At 36.3% G+C, this 19,512-nt stretch overlaps 1 protein-coding gene across 17 annotated transcripts in view; it reads right to left on the bottom strand.

Annotated features, from left to right (window-relative positions):
- Nucleotides 1–19,512, bottom strand: part of EYA4 (EYA transcriptional coactivator and phosphatase 4) — a 155,585-nt gene that overhangs the window by 84,864 nt on the left and 51,209 nt on the right. The window contains exon 1 of one of the 17 annotated variants that reach the window (XM_026845065.1): nucleotides 7,239–7,318. The exons of the other annotated variants lie outside the window; for them this stretch is intronic. The gene's annotated coding sequence lies outside the window, so the exon portion shown is untranslated. Of the gene's footprint in view, nucleotides 1–7,238; nucleotides 7,319–19,512 lie in introns of those variants that run through there. 17 annotated transcript variants of the gene reach the window in all.

The following is a 19,512-nucleotide window of genomic DNA, read 5'->3' as shown; positions in this document are numbered from 1 at the left end:
CCCCCCCAAACACCCAAAACCAAACAAACAAAAAAACCACACCAAAAACAAAACAAACCACCCCGAAACACTAAAGACAAGCCTGTGGCCTTTTTTTGCCTTTTCAAATAAGCAGTATGTGTTGGTGCAGCTGAATATGCATGTATACCCTCAGTGCCTCCCCAGTATCTCCAGACTGGAAACTAGCTAGAAGATACTGTTCTTCATCTAGACATGGAAAACTACTTCCTGTTTTTACTCCAGTTACGGTCCCATGATCTCCCTCAGATCTGTTATGATCACACCATTTTTATTAGTTTTAAGTGTTTGCTTTTTAAATCCCAGCATTCCCAGACATCACTGATCTTTTTTTCAGGAGAAAAACATACTGAGATGCAGGAAAAGAGCCACGCTGTGCAATGCTTTCTAGATTAAATCTTGATTCCTCAGCTCCACAGAAATATCATAAGCAAACTAGGTGTATCAAACTGCTTTGGAGTTATCATTTAATGTTCAAAGGAATAGCAAGTCATCTCCCGTTATACGCATAAAATTCAATGCCCCCTCAGAAAACCTGAACTTACTTTCTTTCCTCCCGCTTTTCAAAACTAACCAGGGCCAACAAATGCAAAGAAAAAAAAAAAAAGTAAACTTTGAAGCTGAAATTTAAAGCAATGAAAGTCAGGAAGTTCAAAAGTTAATGTTCCTAAGGCTGTGTTAACTTGGCCATGTTGCAAATACATCATGCAAATACTTCAAGCTATTTTGTTAAAGGCATATAGTACTGTGCCATTAAGCATAATAAACCATGTTTTTTTCTTTTCATGTGGAAACCATCTTGTATGATCAACATATACAGCGTATTTCTACAGCTAATGCTGATTTCTCTCCCACAATTCAAGTATCTCTGCCACAAGGCACTTCTCCATAATGCAGATGCTGGTGCCTCACTGGGATCTAGCTTTCCCTTAGTTCACCCAAGAGCTTACATACTGATGCACCCAATAACAAAGGACAACTTCTTCCGAGTCTTTTGCCGCACCAGAAAACAATCTTCCCCCCTTAAGATCAAAGAACACTCATCACAGCTGTTCCATTCCTCACTTAGAAAAAATTTAAACAAATTGCCTTGTTGATCATCTCCTCCTTTCTGTTTTTCACTATCCTGGTTTCTACCTAGGAGCATACTGATAGCCAAGTGCAGTAAACAACATAATCACACATCCATCAGATACTCATCCTCATCACAGATGATGAAATATATATCTGGTAAAATACATATCTGGTAAAACATTCTGGTTTAGCAAAGAAGTTCTTTTTCTCTCCCTGTAGTCTTTTGTTTATCTTCTGCATTTTTAAAATACATATTGCTATGTGCCAAGGTTAAAGGAGATCAGACACCAAAAATGTGCCTTACTCTTGGCCAACAATCTTGTCTTTCTTAGTGCCAATAAGAGTTCACTCACTGATGGGTCAGCATTGAATAAGAAATGTCTACAACATCACCAGCTTCACTGTCCTCTGTGTCTTGGAGTAGCATACTTATGCATTCTTCATCCCAGAGCTAATGGGATTTTAAAGGCAAGGACTGTGGTTTTGAACTATATTCAAAAAGTTCAGGAAATGTCATTTAGTGGAAAAGAAAGACAGATCTGACCTGTTCACAATACCCTGCCCTAATGTGAGCTTTGTACTAATTAGTTTTCAAGCACCAACATCTTCATAAAAGTCTAGCTCATTTAAAAATGAATTAATACCTGACTCATATCATGGTCTGACAGAATGGGATGGAATAGTTTGGGTACATTGAAAGCATTCAGGAAGGATTCAGCTACATGACAACCTGGTTTACTGACAATCTGAAGATCTTAGGCTGAGACTTGGCTTACTCAAGACAGCATGGCAGACACAAGCTCTTCCAAGTGTAGCCACTTGTTCACCAGTACCACTTTCACTCAGATACAGTTTTGGCCAACTTTTCTTCACCATTAGTCTTACCCCAAGTACACATAGCTATAGCTATATGAGCCAGGTATAATGGTAGGAGAACCGTGCAGTGTCTGACACACACAGGTGTGATTGATCCAGAACATGCATATCATCGAGTATCACAATGAATGTTGGTCCTTGTAGAAAGGAGAAAAGGAGAAAAACTAGTGAGGTACCACAGATTTTCATTACATTTTTAGTGTGTATCTATTAAGAAGAAATCAAGTCACTTCTGTGTCTTCTGGATCCCTTTTCATCTCTCAGGACAGAACTGCATTCAGTGGACAGTGTCCTATGGGACAGACAGTATCAGAAAGATGAGAAAATGTAACTGACCATTACTCACAGATCAAAAAATATCTGACTTCTTTAGTAAAGCAATTCAGTTTCACATCCAGACCTGAATTCACACTACATATGGTTTAAAATGTCAGCTTCAATTAAATAAACTTGTAACTGGCCATTGGGCAGTTTTGCTGTGATTCGGCTCAGGAAAGGGGAGGCTTGACTGTAGCTGCAGGCAAGGATTACTCCACACTGTTTTCTTCAGGTCCAGCTGAACTCCAGCATGTTTAATAGAAAAAAGCAAAACTCCTTCTCTAAATGTTGTCAGGACAATTTTGCCCTTTCTGACTAAAATAATCAACAGTTGTTGATTACAAGCAGTTGTTCACTGCTCTTCTTCACAACCTGGAAAGGCAGGAGTACCTCCATGTTGAGTACACATACTGAGTCTGGGAATACAAACTGGCTGTTCGTGACTAACTGCAATAACTGCAGAAAACAACCCAGTCCTGCCTAGGTTTGCAAGGGCTTCCACTGGTGCCTTCACCTAGCTTCAACAGCGGTGAGGGTAGCAGCAATGGCTAACTGAGGCTATGTTGTATTAAGTCTTTAGCAAAAGGCATTGCCCGAGCTAGAGTTGTCAAGCTTGGGACAAGCCTACAAAGACTTAAGCTTGAGTCTAAAGAGTAACATGGTGGTTAGGCCTACTATCTTCAAAGAAATGATTCAGAATAAAGAAGGGAAGTATGTGAATATGCTTTTGTAGGACGGGTGACTCAATTAATGCTAAAAAGCAACAGGTGGACAGAGCAAGAAGACAGGTTGGAGGGAGGATGAACAAGGTAATATGAGCAAGTAATACGAACACGATTTTAGCTCAGCACCTGCCTACCCATTATCAGCTGGCAGAGTCCTGTAGCCATTGAGGAAGATGGGAATTAGATGAAGAACACATTAAAACAGTATTAAAATAAATAAAATTTAAAAAAAAAACCAAAACCCAAAAGCCTGTGCTATTATTCCATGGTAGTTTTTCTCGTGGTAGTAGGTCAAAATACTGTTCATAGATAGTATCTATGAATCTGGACATGAACAAATAATTTGGCCTATGAAAACAGATGACGGTGAAGTCATCAGCTAATTGTACAATACTATTTTTTGCAAAACGCACTGAGGCTAACCACCTACTTAAAGTGTATGCAAATGACTACATTACAAATTAAAAACAAAATTGTCTTCAAAACTGGAAAAAAAGCGGAAGGAGACGGTAATAAGCATTTGCACATCGAATTCAACTTGAAAATTAGCAAGTATATCGCCTGTACATTTACAGTGAACAGCTGTCCTTCTTCTTCAGTTGCATACATTTCTGTTCTTCCTCATTACTGAAGCTAATTTGTTTAGCATTTTAGCAATAATTTCTAGCAGCTGTTGTAACATTAATAAAGTACACTAGATAACCAAAAACTTTGGCAACCTTTTATTAGCATAAGGATGCAAAAAATTCTTTGTAGCTTGAACTTCTTACTGATCAAAATAAAACAATTAGTTCTTTAGAGCCCATATGTTCTCTAATTCATGAAAAAATAATTTGTTAGAGGAAAGGTAAAATGACACACAATGTTGCAGTATAAAATCGCACAAAGAAGTGGATATAGTCTAAAGACCTATTAACATGCATTTGTATCATCATTCAACCAAATTTAGTTAATTTCTGGCTAGTTTAGTTTTCAGTGCTTCTAGAACACTTCAATAGAAGTGAAGAAAATGCTGCTAAGAAAATAGTATTTTCTTTTTCAAGGGTAGAAAAAAAAAGAATAATAATTCATCAGAGGCAAACTACAGATAAAGTAATTTCTAACAAGTACACAAGACAAAATAATACATTTATTGTACACAGTTACTGTGTGCAAAATCCTATCTAGTAAGACTACTTTTTACACATATAATTTACATTTAGTTATACAAATAGTAATTAACAGGTAAATTCCAGTAACTTTTACAATACAATATTCATTAAAAATATGATATCATAGTGGTAAAATGTCATTCAGGGAAATTAATCATAAAAGGATAAATTAATAATTTTATCTATACACAAGGATACCGCACATTTGCTTGTATACGAGTAACAGCAACCATGATCAGAAAGCACACTGAAAACATTCAGCTTTTTTTCCCCCCACTTGCTTTATGCTATACTTCTTAACACTAGCCAGAATAGCTTATATACAGTATAAAATAAGTAAATTAATCTCAAACCATCATCTAATAATACATTTTTCACCATTACTCAATGGGGACAACATCAGAGGTAGCACAGCTCTTAAAATGCCACAAGAAAGAACCCCTTGATAGATCATATTTCAGCTCACTTAAAAGTCACTCTTGCCTCTTTTTTCAGGTTTGAAAATTTCACTGGTTTATACTAGTATACTATTTTAGCTTATCCAAATAATTTTCCAGATTTTTCATTAATATTGCTATAGTGAAATATACAATTTAAAAATATTTTAAAGTATATTTTACTTTCAAGAAAGTTCTATAAACAAAATAGTTGAACTAGCTTTCCAGAAGCAATTAATTAACTGGTTGTGTGGGTTTTTTTTTCCGAATTCATATACCATTTTGTTTATATTTGCAGTCCTCCAGTAAATTCCTTAACCAATGGGCAATTACTTGGAATAAAGAGTTCTTCCAATTTATTTTGGATGGTTTTATACACACATATCAAGAATGAAATAAAAAACCTCTTTAGGAAAATTTAACAATCAAGATTCTCTAAACTTTGAAAGCATTCAAAACAAAAATAAAAAGAGCCAGCTTCATAGTGAAGGATGAATTTCATATAGCAAGGTCAGTGGTCAGAAATAACAATAAAGTATATTGCAAAGCTTCTGAAGTACTTTCTCCCACAAGAGTTTGTGCGTTTGCACCTATTTCAGACAAACAAGGAAGTGTCCTTTGTCTCCAGAATCAACGTGCCAAGTCTCCTGCATCTTTCGACCCCCCCTCCCTTCTCTCCTGTCTCCCCAACCTGGTCCTGGAATGTTTTGGCCAGGAGGTTAAGAAAGATTCCCCCATTTATCACAACCTGCCAAGCACAACAGGGTCACAGTCCCAGCCCCAATCCTGCCGTTTAACTAATCCAGCCTCGGCACAGGCATGAAACTTCAAAGATTTTTTGCCACAGGCAAAAATTAGTCCTTATTTGCTTTAAAATCCAAGTATCAATCAAGTTAAACTGTGCTTCAGTGGAGCTAACAGTTTGAACGTTGGGAGCAACATGTACATTTGGTTCTTAGCTGTGACTCTAATTGAATGCAGAGCTCACCTGGAATAGCACTACAAATACTTTAAGTACAGCAAAAATCGAATGACGAGATAATTCATTTTATCCAGGAGAAAACCCTTGATAAAAAGAACTGTTCAAACACGCATGGAAACACACGTTTTTGTGCATGTGTGCAAATAAATATATATAATATATAATCTCTGTCTATGTGAAATTACTTCAGATTATTTTACCCTCAAAAGGTTTTATCCGTTATACCAGTTGATCAGTCACGGTTATATAATTGTAAAGCTCAGTTAATGACTTTTCAATATTCCTGAAATTAATTTTGAAGAACAATTACATATTTACTATGAGAACACACACAGAACTTTGCTTCAATATTTAGGAAGCAAATCTTCAATTAACTCTAGCTAAAATAATACATAAACTATACTATTCTGGGATACTGCCTACCACTTTCTGTTCAATCCAACACAAACAATAAAATAATTATGCTTTTTAAAGCAATCCAGGTTCTTCAATATATATATTTAACTGCATCCTTTTAGGGCTAAAATGGGATTAATTTTAAAATTAGCTTTTAAAAAAATCTCCACATTTTTTTTCAGATCTTTACCTATAATTGAATACCGTTTAATCATGTATTATTTCAGGGCAATGATTAAATATGGCATAGAGTAGGGAAATAAACCACATTAATATTTCCTCTTAAACTATTACAAAAATGCGTGGGTTTTTTTTCAGCAGTATAACTGAAAATAGTTCATAAAATAAAATCTAAAGAGTAAATAAGTAGCATATTAACTAGAGGATTAAATTCCACAAATTGCTTGCATAACTTTTATACATAAGTGTAATTCAGCCATGCCCTTCTTTTATTTAAAAATAATGAAATGATGTATCATGTTAAAATTTTAATCCCTTGTAAATAACATTTACAAAATAAATTTTACAACGCAAAGTTTAAAATGGAATAAAGTTTTAAATACTTTAAATACTCATTTTCCGTATTCTCCCAAAGTAAATGTAACTTCAAGAAAATTTTAGTTAGTTGCAAAGAAAACAACAGAAAACAAAAGATCAAAAAGATAGGTAAAGCATGCGAACGAGACAGTATGCAGTGGGGTTTTTCACTTGCTTCCTCTATTTCACAGTGCACTCAGACATTTTATCAAACCACAATCTGTTTAAATTCAGAAAATAACCTCCACTTCTAATTTGTGTAACGGATTAATTAGCTTTCCTAATGCACACTCTAACCTGTATACATGCTTGCATGATTACACAAATATACAGGTATTTTTCCAAATCCAAACCCAAATCCTTTTGCTTGATATTACACACATTCATACAAGCTGTTCCATTTAACAAGTTATACTAAACACCTTAATAAATCTAAAATTATCTTGGAACAATGCTTTGGCAAGGACTGTATTTTTAATTCAGGAATTTAAAAAACATTGATTACTTAATATACCTTTTTCAAATTTACATTTGATTTACTTTAGAAGAAATTATAATGGCACAAAAGGTATTGAGACAGTTAAAAGCTGTTTAGCTGAAACGTATTTCAGAAAATAGTGAACAGTCCAAGAAAAGAAACATGTAACTGGATCCTGCTGCTTGCTGCTCACCAGACCCCGGGCACAAAATCGAAGAACGTATTGGCTGTAATAATTTATCATACCTTTCTTCCAAACAGGTTCCCTACACATTACAGTTCCCTATAGCAGTAAATGGCTGTTTACAGCTGGACCAAACAGGGCTGCTCTTTCTTCCCTGGAACTTTGCTTGCTGCACTAGGATAATAAAACAGCACTCTCAAAGCAAACCCCTCCTGCGTTTCCCTGAATGAAACGGACATTTAAGAAGCAGGAATCATTATGCCAGCTCTCATCATGGCCCTCTGAATGCAGCACGGCAGCGGCACTGCTGCGCTTGCCTGCTGCACTGACACCGAGGCAGGGGAAGCACTGGAATACAACAGCCGCACTTGCACACAGATTCCCTGAAGAAACAAGTTTTTAATCAGAATTTATGCTCCAAAAATGGTCTGCGTAATTGCAAAGCGCGTTAAAAAGTTTGAAACAAATTCACAATGAAGGAAGACTGAAAGGCAAACTCACACTGCCAAGTTACAGATAACATGACAGAGAAAGTTAAAGCGAACTTTGAGGGGGTAGGACTGATGCTTTAGCGTAATTATGCTTTAGTGTTATTTGTTCCAAATTAATGCCTAATTGACTTAGGAATGGACTAAATGGACTCGAATTAAATATCAGTAAATTATCTTCCTTTGTATCCACAGTTTGTGTAGTTTAGAGCTAATTAATTTGAGCTCAATTTGTGTCTAAGACACCTGTCTCCAAATACTGGCCTTTTAAGTGTCGCTTACAATCATAATGTTATTGAGTAACACAGAACGAACTTCTCACAGATTTGACAAAATGTGACATTGCCAGCATACTGTAAAGTGACACATTTTATTTCCTACAGCGCTTAAAAAGTAACCTCCTGTGGTAAGAAGAAGCTGTTCCTGAAAGAACTTGATGGATCCAGACCTGTGACCTACCTAAACTACTATATTCTACAGCCACTATGAACAAATACGTTGTTCCAAAAACAAGTTTGAAACTGCTACTGCAGAAATGAAAACGACATCTTCTTTTCAGAACGGAATCTGACTGTGGAATTAATAAACATATTTCTTGTTTTATCACTAAATGACATTTGTATCAATATTGCAAATTAAAATCCATCATAACCTTACCTTAGTTGTCTCTGAAGAACAGAAATGAGTGCCCCAAATGTGCAAAGTCAGTTTCCAGGGAAAAAAAAAAAAAAAAAAGAGAGTATCTGTTATGTTTTGCACTAACTTCCACTGTGCAGCAGCTAAGGTGTGCAGACAGATTTTCAGGACCAAAAAACTTTAGCACTAGTCTAGCTAGGATTTTTTTAAACTCGAAAATACTGGAAACATTTTGTTCTTCCTTTAACTGTCACACCGAGCCTAGCACAGTCCAGTTACTTAAGTTAACTAAGAGAAGATCTGGATAGTAAACAAGCTTGGCTCTGTCCAATGGCTTTCCACACCCTTCTGTTTATAGTAAGATGACTTGCATTCAGAGGTCACCCCATCAACAGCTCCTGTCTTTCAGTGGGTATCTAATGTGCTGCATTTATCCCAAGGCTCTTTTAATGAAACCACCTTCCTGGTCCCTGCTCTCCTGCTGTCACTATGACACATCTGCTCCTTATTGTGTGAAGTCCTATTAAGTGTTAAAATATACAGAAAGGACGTACCTAGGCATCTATTCTGCAAGTAATACGGATATTTATACGTGCTAACTTTGTCTGTGAATATTGACAAAATAAAGACTTTTTAAAGATCAAAGAAATAATTTTGCCAACATTCATCTTGTGAAAAAAAGAAATTCAGGAGGAAGGAAGATGGATGCCATTGTTTGATTTGGACTTTAAAACTTTTACAAATACTCCCCAAAAGGATAATGCATGTGCCTGTGCCAGATAATATTTACTTGATTATGTTAACATGTTGGAAACAAGAGATGAGGAGTGTCCTCGAGCACTGCTGCAAAATGACACGGAGCCAAGAAAAACAAGGGTTCAAGTGCCAGGACCCCAATGCAAACACCAAGTCAATTCTGGGCTGAAAGAATACATGGAATTGATGGCTCTTACAAACCGCAGTAAATACGCAGCAGCGTACAGACTCCTAGTTCTCATTTTTTATGCATACAATGTGCTACTGGTTACAAGCGGTTTGCGATCCAACTGGCAATTGTTATTTTCTTCATACAGCATTGCAAACCAGAAGGACAAAGCCCAACCTTCCTTTTCTTTACTCTACTGGAAATTACTTACCACAACACACATATCTAAATTAACTGTATCTTAAAACAAGGACAAGGACATGGTGTTTAGCATTTTTCTTCCTAAGTCCAAAGTCTTATCAAAATAAGAATTGAGAACCATTTCCAAATTTCTACTGCTACTTTTTTCCTCAGCCATCAGGCAGCACTAGGAAGTTCAGACTCGCTTCACGTAGAGACGTGAAACTGAAGATGGCACTCTCTCCCCATGCAAACACAAACTTGACTGCTGCTCAGAAATGCTCTTTGAGTGAAAGTTACACCTGCAGCACATTTTCAGCACCAGTTTTTGTCACCACTACAGCATCGAAATGACAGATAGCAGCTTGGCTCTGTTAAAGCTAATAAAACATGATTGATGAACTGGGCTAGAAAGCCATGTCAGTTCAGATTAGGATATCTGTGCCATCATTTGACAGGTCCCACACTTTATTATTAGAATGGATTGTCAGGACTCTAAGGGCTGCTAATAAATACATCCATCCAGATTCCCTGATGCCTCTTTTTGTTCTTAAACCTATTTATGACGTCTTAAGTATAAAAGTTTTTTTCATATGAAATCTTGCTTAATTTTTATAAAATACTTTGGAATACAATATACTTCCTTAAACAGGTGCCTGTCAGCTTCTATTATCTCATGCACTGATATCCAAGTAATCCTCATTTTACTGCATTATGTGGCATAATAAAGGCCCACCTTTTTAACAATGAAAACTCACTGGAGCGTACAGAAAGTACTGGGCAGAGCATAATCAGCTTTCAGATGTTGTTTTTGACATTAGCATTGGGCATAACCTCATTCTTAACTGCTGAAACAACTAACATGTCAGATGTGGAAGATTGCTAATGCAAGATTGCTTGCAAGCAATTGTTTTTTTCACCACAAAAAAACCCCAAATACCCAAAACCCAACTAAGGAAAAAGCTATCATGGAAAATGCTGCCAAGGGAAGACTGAAAGCCACAGGATATACATCAACAGCGAGCTCTAAGGCTCAGATGCTCAACGAACTGCAGTGAATATTCACAGTTGCAGATGAGGAACAAAATTTGTCTCTTTTACGAGGCATCAGGCAGAGGAAAACCAGCCTGGGTTTAGACTCCACAATCAGTTAAGGAACACGCTATCACCCCTTTTGCAGCTCTGTACACAGGAGGTCTTCACTCAGCAGCTCCAAACCAGAGCAGGCTCATTTGCCACCCCCTGCCACCGCTTCACCTCTATCCTCCCATCTTCTGCTACAGACTAACACGCTGATCACAAGAATGCAAGGACCAAAGAAACAACCTTTCTCTTTTTCCCAGTAAAACAAGATGGTTTTATCGGTTCTCAGGTCTGGATACCTGGAGGCAAAGTACACTCCCATACACTTTAAAAGGTGTTTATCACATAGTGGCAATAAAAAAAAATTCTAGGCCATAATTCTCTGCACACAGCAGTAGTGACAAAAGATGATCAAAGAAAATTATTACAACTACAGCATGAGCTCCTTTCTCAGGCTGACAGGGGAAACCACTGTTCCAGCATCGCTGTGACTGATGAACTGCTCTGTCTGCAAATTGAGAATACCAAGGAGGTGTTTTCTAACACATAAATCAGAAGTTTCTTCATGCCCTTTATTTACAATACCATCCTAAGGACATAAATGTGACAGAAAAGAAAAGAGTAGATATTAGCAAATAAAAACTACTCATTTGAGAAGATACTAAAGCATGAAATATTCAATATTTTAAATTTCTCAATTAGTTCTGCAACCAAAAGTGTTTGGCTTAGGGCAAAATTAGTGAAAATTATTTCAAATATTATTTTTCCCATTCTACAGTTTGCTTTATATGTTGTTCACTGTGTGCAATGCAGAGAATATCAAACCAAAAAGAAAATTTTACCAGCATGCCTTTACATTTTAAGTAATGTCACAAACCAACAAATCATGCAGGATCACATAAGATACAGTTACTGTTATATCCACAGAAGTAGCAGACTAACAGAAGTAGCAGTGGAGGTATGAAAGATTTCTCTATTTTCTTTTTCCTCTAGGTGGAGAAATTGGAGAGAAAGAAAATGCTCTATTTATATAAGCGGTAATCTCTTTTTAAGATACTAATGGGAACATGTGCTTCCCTTGAATGTGTTTTTGCAGTTGCTGTGTTTTTACTATTCCTTCGGATTTCATCATATGACATGAAGTACTTCTCAAGGTACATCAGAGGGAAAAACACAGTAGAAGGGGAGCCACCACAACCACTGCACATTTTGACTCAATACATATTTAACCAATGCAGTGATAAAAGTGACAAAAAAAAAAAAAAAAAAAAAAAAAAACAGAGACGCTTTTTGGGAAAAGGGTGCCTGTGAGATTTTGGGTTGGTCAACAGTTTCATAACTGGAGATCAAATTCAATGCCAAATAAATATTTTAGTGGACTCTGATCTTGCATTCAAAGAGGGTTTGAAGGTGCTTTGATCAAGATGACTGCACCAGCCAGTGGCTCTCCCCCCTCAGGCCTCTCCACATTATCCTGGCTGGTTTATGGGCTCTGGCGGGTCACGGCAGGCCCTGGGGGTGTCAACCTTTACCCAGGATGCTGAAATGGTGCCTCCCACCAACCCAGCTATATCAAAAAAATAACTCGCTCAACTACTCTTACCTCTTTTTGTTAGTTTGCCTTTTCACTTACAAACTGTCAGAAAGAATAAATTCTCAAATCTGCACTGCTGTGCTTTGTCAAGAAATTTGAGTTTAAATTTACAACCCCTCTCAGATGGCTTTGTTATCTTGTAATTTTTTGTTTGTTTGTTTTCTCTGACCTGTATCCGTGGCAATCCCATAGGTATTATGGGAAGACAAACTATCCTTTGTATTTCACTTCATGAGTGCCTCCTACCTGCTCCATGGCTCATCTCTAAAATCAAGGGAGTGAGACAAATAAAATCATTAGTATTATAATACTTCTATCAATGCACGATGCTGTATTTATTAGACTCCCCAGCCAGAACTAATGCTGTGTTATGTTCTGCCTGGGCACTCACCAGTGAGCAGCTCCTTAGAGCAAAGTCTGCGGTATCATCACAGTCCCCATCACCTTCCCTCTCTTTATTCCCCTCCACCATGCAGAGAGAGGCTTCTCTGATACAGAGAACAAAAACAACTGAACAGCAGATGCCAGTTGGATTTCAAGACATGCGCTATTTTTGTTACTGAAATGCTATCAAACGAAAAACTCTTTGATTAAATCTCAAAAAAATTGAAAAACAGATGGAAGCTAGCTAAATTCTGAGTTCAAAGAAAAAAAAGACATCTGCGTGTCAGAATTTCAGTGATAACTGAAAAATTTTAAGAATAAGAATTATACATTGTAAACATAAATTAATAACAGCAATAAAGTATATATTTACAAATCACATTCCTAGAAGAGATTTATTTAAGTTTTAAGGTCTTTCTAATTTGCCTTATGTTTTCTCAGCACTTGCAATTTTCAATTTATTTAGGCAGTCTTGCACCTAAATCTGTAAAATGCAAGTATACATCTTCACACCTTTAAATTGAAATATTAAACGTTTACCTTGAAACATTAACCATAAACACAATAAAATTTTCATAACTAGCAACACAGTACCTTCTGTCTCAACATCTCCATCTCGATTTCTTCTACTGGTTTCAATTTTTTTTTTCCCCAAAAGTACTCATTTACATCTCATTTCCACCTGCCATTTTAAGTGTCTCTGATACTAATTCTGATTTAAAACAAAGAAATAAATAAAATCCCGAACTCTTTAAAATGCATGTCAAATTCAAGGTACAAACCTTGTGCCAATAGTTTTAATATAATTTCTCCTAAACTGAAGTTGTCATGTAACACTTTATCTTTCAAAGGCATTCGAGGTAAAGTAATTTATAAAAGTATTAATTCAAGTCCCCACTAATTATTATTGTGGTTTTGCTACCACATTTTTTGGGCTCCAATCAAGATGAGTAACGTATCAGTGATCAGTGCTGGGCATAAATATTATCTCAACACTAAAAGCTTAAAATATAGTTCTTCTCATGGCTCTACAGAGCCATCTCTAGTATAATCTTCCAGGTTTATTTTATAACCAAATAAAAAATGTATTTAAATAAGTACAGGAGAGAATCAGTTATGTGAAAGTTTGGAAGGAGTTTATAATTTTGAAACAGACCTTGAACGCTTTAAGAGAAATAAGAGGTTGTACTGTTGGGAGTTTTTGACTTGAACTTCTGAGCAACAGATGACATTTTCAAGCATTTTAACCATTATGTGTTCAAAGACACTCAGTAAGACCATTTGAGTGACTGCTCTCAGCCAAACCGCCTATTCTAGGTGACATCAAGTCTGACTAAACAAAATGCTGTCCATTTATCTCATTTTTTTCAGATGGGTAATGATACTCTTCACTGCTTGTACTGAGCACTTGTTTTGTCTTTTGTTCTGCTTCTGTGACAGGACCAGCTCTCCTCCCGCTTCCCCTCTCCCTCAGTACACATGGCTACTTCATTGTACATACTCAGAAATGATGGTTTGAGGAGTATCATGATAGAGTTTTCATATAAAACAAGGGCTCTATCCTTGCTTTAACTTACTGTTTATTTTGAAAGCTGACTGGCACCTCCATAATTACCACAGACCTCCTCACCAGAAAGCTAGAGCAATATCAGGTCTGAGACAAAAGACCCAGGGATTCCTAAACTGTGGTATGCAAACCACTTCAAGGCAGTACTTTTGTGCCGGGGCAGGCAAAAGCAGGAGCAGCAGCAACAGATCCTGACCTTTCTGGGCACAGTGCTAGGACTCACACTGTTTGTTTGTGCCTGGAGCAAAGCCTAACATGGTAGGGGAAGTGCTTTCTGTATGAGGGAAAAGATGGTGTTTAGGTTCTGATTTGGGAGACATGGGAATTAAGGAATGGCTGATTTAGCCTGAAAAAGATCATCCATATGTGATTCTTTTCTAGCAAATCTCTTTCAGGCTATCACTTTATGGGATTAGCAAAATCAGCAGTTTAACTGAGGTCACCTCCCTAAGATTTATATGTAAGTATGTAAGAAAAATTCCATTGCCCTTTTTAAAAAAATATACTTTCAGTGCAACATAATAAATTTTATATACGCATTAAAAATAAACTGGTACAAGTAAGAAATTATAAAAGAAAGAATAAATTACAAAATTTGTAATTTTGCAAGTGCCTGTACAGTAATTCTCTTAAACAAAACTAAGAAAAGCTCTGTTTGTCAGTGAATGAAGCTTATCTTTCATAAATTTAGTGAAGACAGCCACTTTATAAAGAAATGGTTTTCACTGTAGAAAAACCCTGAAAGGGAATCTTAAGTACAAATTAACAGCACATGTAAGTTACATAGGATATTACAGTGAAAATTCTTGGGCTTCTCCATGTTTATTATGGGCATTCCAGGGAGATACCAGGCCTCTACTGGAAACAGTTATTCTCAGACAATTATGAGACACTGTCCTACCAAGGTCCTTTAACATTTTAAACAAAAGATAAATTTTAAATGATAAAAATTAAAATTTTATTTTTCATACAAAGTTTTTATAGCTCTTTCTGTACATTTATGCAATGTGTCACCAATGTGTTAATAAAGAATCCACATTCTGAAAATACTGCTGAGCCATACTAAATATTGATCTCTCAATCTTTTCATCTAAATAGACTACCAGCTACTTAACAGAAATCCTCAGGTATCACACAGCCAGCTTTCCCCCAAAGTTATGGACTACAGCATTGTAACTGTTAGACAACTTAGTATTCCATGGTTTTTAGGCATGCATCTGTTGCTAAAATAATTCCTTAGAAATAAAATTCTAACAATCTTTTACCACAATTAAATTTCTTACATGCTTTCTTGACTTTGGTAAGATCTCTGTGCTTTTTCCATAATGCTTCCAAAAAGTTTGTATCAAACATGGTGCTGATAAATTCATTCCTTTGAGTGTATGTGTTCTTCTAGTCGTCAAAGGAGAACTTGCACAGAAGTTTCCATTTTTTCCTTTGTTTGTGTTGGCAGCTTTACCAATGGGAATTACAAAGAATTTCACAGCCTGGCAAAGGGAGGAAGTGACATCTCTATATCCCTAAATTATCCAGCTTTCAGCAGCTTGCTCCTTTTTCTGCTGTGCTGCACTATAGGCTTTTATTCCTTTTTCCTCCAGTGACAGCTTACTGCTTAACTAAAATACAATCCTCCCTCTTTTTAATTTTATTAAATCCACCCTTTGCATTAAGCTATTACATCCTAAAGCCTAAGTTAAGTTTTTAGTCCTCTGCAACACCAAAAAAACATAGGGGCATATTTTTTCTCTAGAGGTGTTCATTAATTTTGTGTGGAATGCATCACAATAATCAAGAGCAGAGTGTGGGTTTCACTTCCATAGATAATTTTTCCAAAATACCATTGTACTAAACTGGTCACTAACTACAAGCTTTTCAAATCTGTAAAACACTTTAAAATTCTACATTGCTTCATATGCAAAGATCCTTCAGTAATCTTCAAACACGCAGATTTACAATTGGAAAGACAATGACATTAATGTTCACGTATGACAACACTCTACTACACTGTCAGTCTAAAACTATCCACGATACAGTAGTAAAATTTGGCCCTTGCTGTATTTTTTTACCTAGTATTTCTATGTATAAAGAAAGTTTTAATTCACTGCATCCAGTTTTCTTCTCATCACTCTTGCAATTCTGCTACAATCAATGGAGTTGCACAGTTGTATATGACAGAAAATTTGGATCAGGATACAGATTTCAACATCACTCTACTCAAAAATATAGTGTTTCAGAGGTTTTACCACAACTTCAAAAGTGGATCATCTTACAAGTGCTGGAGAGCAAACATCCTCCATCATCATAACCAATTTCTCTGCATTAGCACAAGCATTTGGAAGATTAACTTAGTTCACATCATGATTTCTATTCCTGGATACAAGGACAGAAATGCAGATAAGTTGCTTTTATATCCTATTTAGATTTACATGTATAAATGAAGAATAAGATATCACAAATCATAGTATTTCATAACATGATTCAGAAGCTTTAATAAAACCAGGTTTCTGTCATTGTCATGAGACATTAGTTATGCTTCAAAATAGATTAAAAAAAAAAAAAAAAAAAAAAGGTCTTTTTCCTTATATACCTATAAATGTATTTTCCTAAACCAGACCTCTAAAAATTTTGGCCTAAATAGGGAACTTTGTATTCTCCTTCTCCAACTGGGCTTTTGATCATTTCCAGTAACCTAACAGTGCCTTTTCAAGACTAAGAATAAAATGTAGAAGTTTCAATGCTTTTTCTGTGGAGAAAGAAGACGTGGTACATTTTTTGCAGGTGAACAAAATTTCTGTCTGAACTGGGAACCAAGCACCAAACCTTAATGGAATACAGACAAAAAATATTAATGGTATTTACTTGTACTACACCAAAGTGATTTTTCTCAGCTTTGAAGGTGATGTAGTGATTCTGGTCATTAGTCCTACAAAATAAGTGCAGATAAACATTTTTCTTCTCTCTCAGACAGACACAAGTGTATTTAGGTAATTTTTAGAATACAAGAAAAAGTGTTTTGGAGATACATATTTAAGCAAGGGTGGTTTTTTTTAAAATACTGGTTTCTATGCCATTAAAAGTATTCAACTTAACCTATTAAAAAGCATATGCATGTGCTTACTTCTTCACATAGGAATTGTTTCACTGGCCTTAGTAAGCGTTTAATTCACAGTGCACAGTCAGGCATACGTGTAAATCACCACGCAAATGGAACGTGAATTGAAAAATTGTTGTTATGTGTCTGCCAAGGATTTTAGGTCTATTCTCTTTTCCAGATTTGTAATACTTCGTTCTTTTCAATAAAAAACTGTAATACGTGCAATTAGAAATGAGACTTACTCCTCACACATATTTCTACAGATCTACAAACACCTTGAGATATTATTAAAAAAATTATATAGTGCATGAAAATATTGCTTAAGAGATTTGAAACAATTCAAGCACACATATGTTAATTCAAAATGAATCCACTATAAATATCTTCAGCTTTAGCAAGAGTTCAAGGTAATATTAGAAAATACTAAGGATTATTTTAAATATCTGGAGTTGCACAGCAGAGGGAGGAAATATGCAAGTTGGTAACTAAAATATCTAGCTAAAATAAAGCACAACTTTCATAAGAAGAAAAATTGTATCACATATGCAGAGTGCATGGCATTTCTGACCAGCAAAGCCATGTAGGTTCATATTGATTTGGCCCAAAACTGTCACAGCTGGACAGAGGCAGGGCCCAACCCTAACTATGTAACTGCAGTTCTGCTTTCCATCCCTGCTGTGAGCACACAAGCACTGTATTAAAAGTACTGAGGGATAAAAGGAAGTTTCAAAGTTTCCCAAGCATACTTAAAAAAAAAAAAAAATAAAAAAATGCCTGGCTGTGCCTCCACAGAAGGGCAGGGTAGAAAGAAGAGTCTCAAGTGAAATTCTTCTGACAAGAGTGCCTGTTTGAGAAGGGAGCAGGGACAACTGGCAGTAGAAGAGGGAAGCATGGTTTTTTTTTTTTTCCCCAGTGAGTGCTGCACTCCAGAGCTGGCTGAGAGATCAGTTTAGAAGTTATCAACTATGGTATCTCTGCCTTCAGTGTCTATTACAAATTAGATTACCAGATTAGATCTTTAGGTTATACAGGATACAATGGCATATTTATGAAAGTGGACATTACTGATGGTTTTTAAAGTAGATGCAAGAGTCACTCCACTGTCCAGTGAAGTTATGGAACAACCTGCCAGGTCCGGGAGTTCAATCTTACCTCTATAGTATATGGATTTGTTGGTGTGTGACATACAAATATTTCTATCTGACCAAAGCAACACTACTTAATATTTGTGGATGCTCTTATTTTTATGAAATAATTTCAGCCATACAGTCATCCATGTTCTCTAGTGGCAATGAATTCCAAATCTTTATTATGTGTTGGTAGAAAAATATTCCTTTTATTAGTTTGAAATATGTTTCAATTCCTCTTAATGCTCCCTAAATTGAGCACTTGACTTCCAGTCTCTATCTTAGTCATTATTGTATATCCATTACTGCACTCATCTGTCAACTACATTTGTCACAGTCCATAAAGGAGGACTGGGGTTTTGAATGTCTTCATTAATTTCCATTTCCCATATCTGAATTCTGTAATTCTTCCAAATCCATAGCAGGTTGAGCAAACATAACTGAACACACAGTGTGGATTTCCCTTCCGCCCGCCCTCCCTCCCTCCCTCACTCACTCTGTGCTTTCCTGTGGCAGCATTGAAAGATTGGGAGAGACTCAAAACTGACCACTCGGTAACCTTACTGTAGATTTTGTGTGAGGTCATTTATGCTGTTCTCTATAGTACCAATGCTCCTACCTAAGTAAGTAGTATCAGGGAATGAGGGTGGCCGGGCAGAAGGGTCTACTCACATTTTACGGAACTACAATACAACTCTACTGCGCCACTTTTTCTGAATAGCCGACTTCTCAGTTCAGTCCTGAGACTCTTCCAGCATAAGACTCATCAAACCAAGACCTGATTCACTATTGCAGAGGCCACATCTCTTCCTCGGCTGACTTCTAACTTGGGTTCCTCAATGGGGAGTTATGATTAGGTTGGATGAACCTGAATTTTGATTTGCTAAATATCTACGTAAAGTTAGATGCCTGAATCAGTTTTGTGAACTCTCCTTTTATCATATTTAATCAGACAAAGTTTTGTAGTGTAAACAAATATGTTCATTTAGTGAAAAAGAAACTCAACGCTGGAAACTTTGAGGCTGATATTTTGAGCTTTCAGCTAAAAATATCTAACTTTCTGGTTTCTATAATAAGATTTACCATATAGGCAAAAAGGGAGTGATGAACACAGATTACTAGGTTAGTTTTGCAAGCTCAGGAGGGACACATTGTCTCAGAGTTGGTTATTGGGAAAGGAAGACAAATGGGACTTGGAGGTGCACCAAGTTTTAAGAATGAACTACGCAGCTCAAAGAGGAATTCGGGGGGGGGGGGG

The sequence above is a fragment of the Athene cunicularia genome (genome assembly GCF_003259725.1).
Source record: "Athene cunicularia isolate RWA chromosome 3 unlocalized genomic scaffold, athCun1 chr3_part1, whole genome shotgun sequence".
Classification (NCBI taxonomy): Eukaryota; Metazoa; Chordata; class Aves; order Strigiformes; family Strigidae; genus Athene; species Athene cunicularia.
The sequence above is the reverse complement of the archived record's forward strand: the minus strand, read 5'-3'. Positions and strand labels throughout refer to the sequence as shown.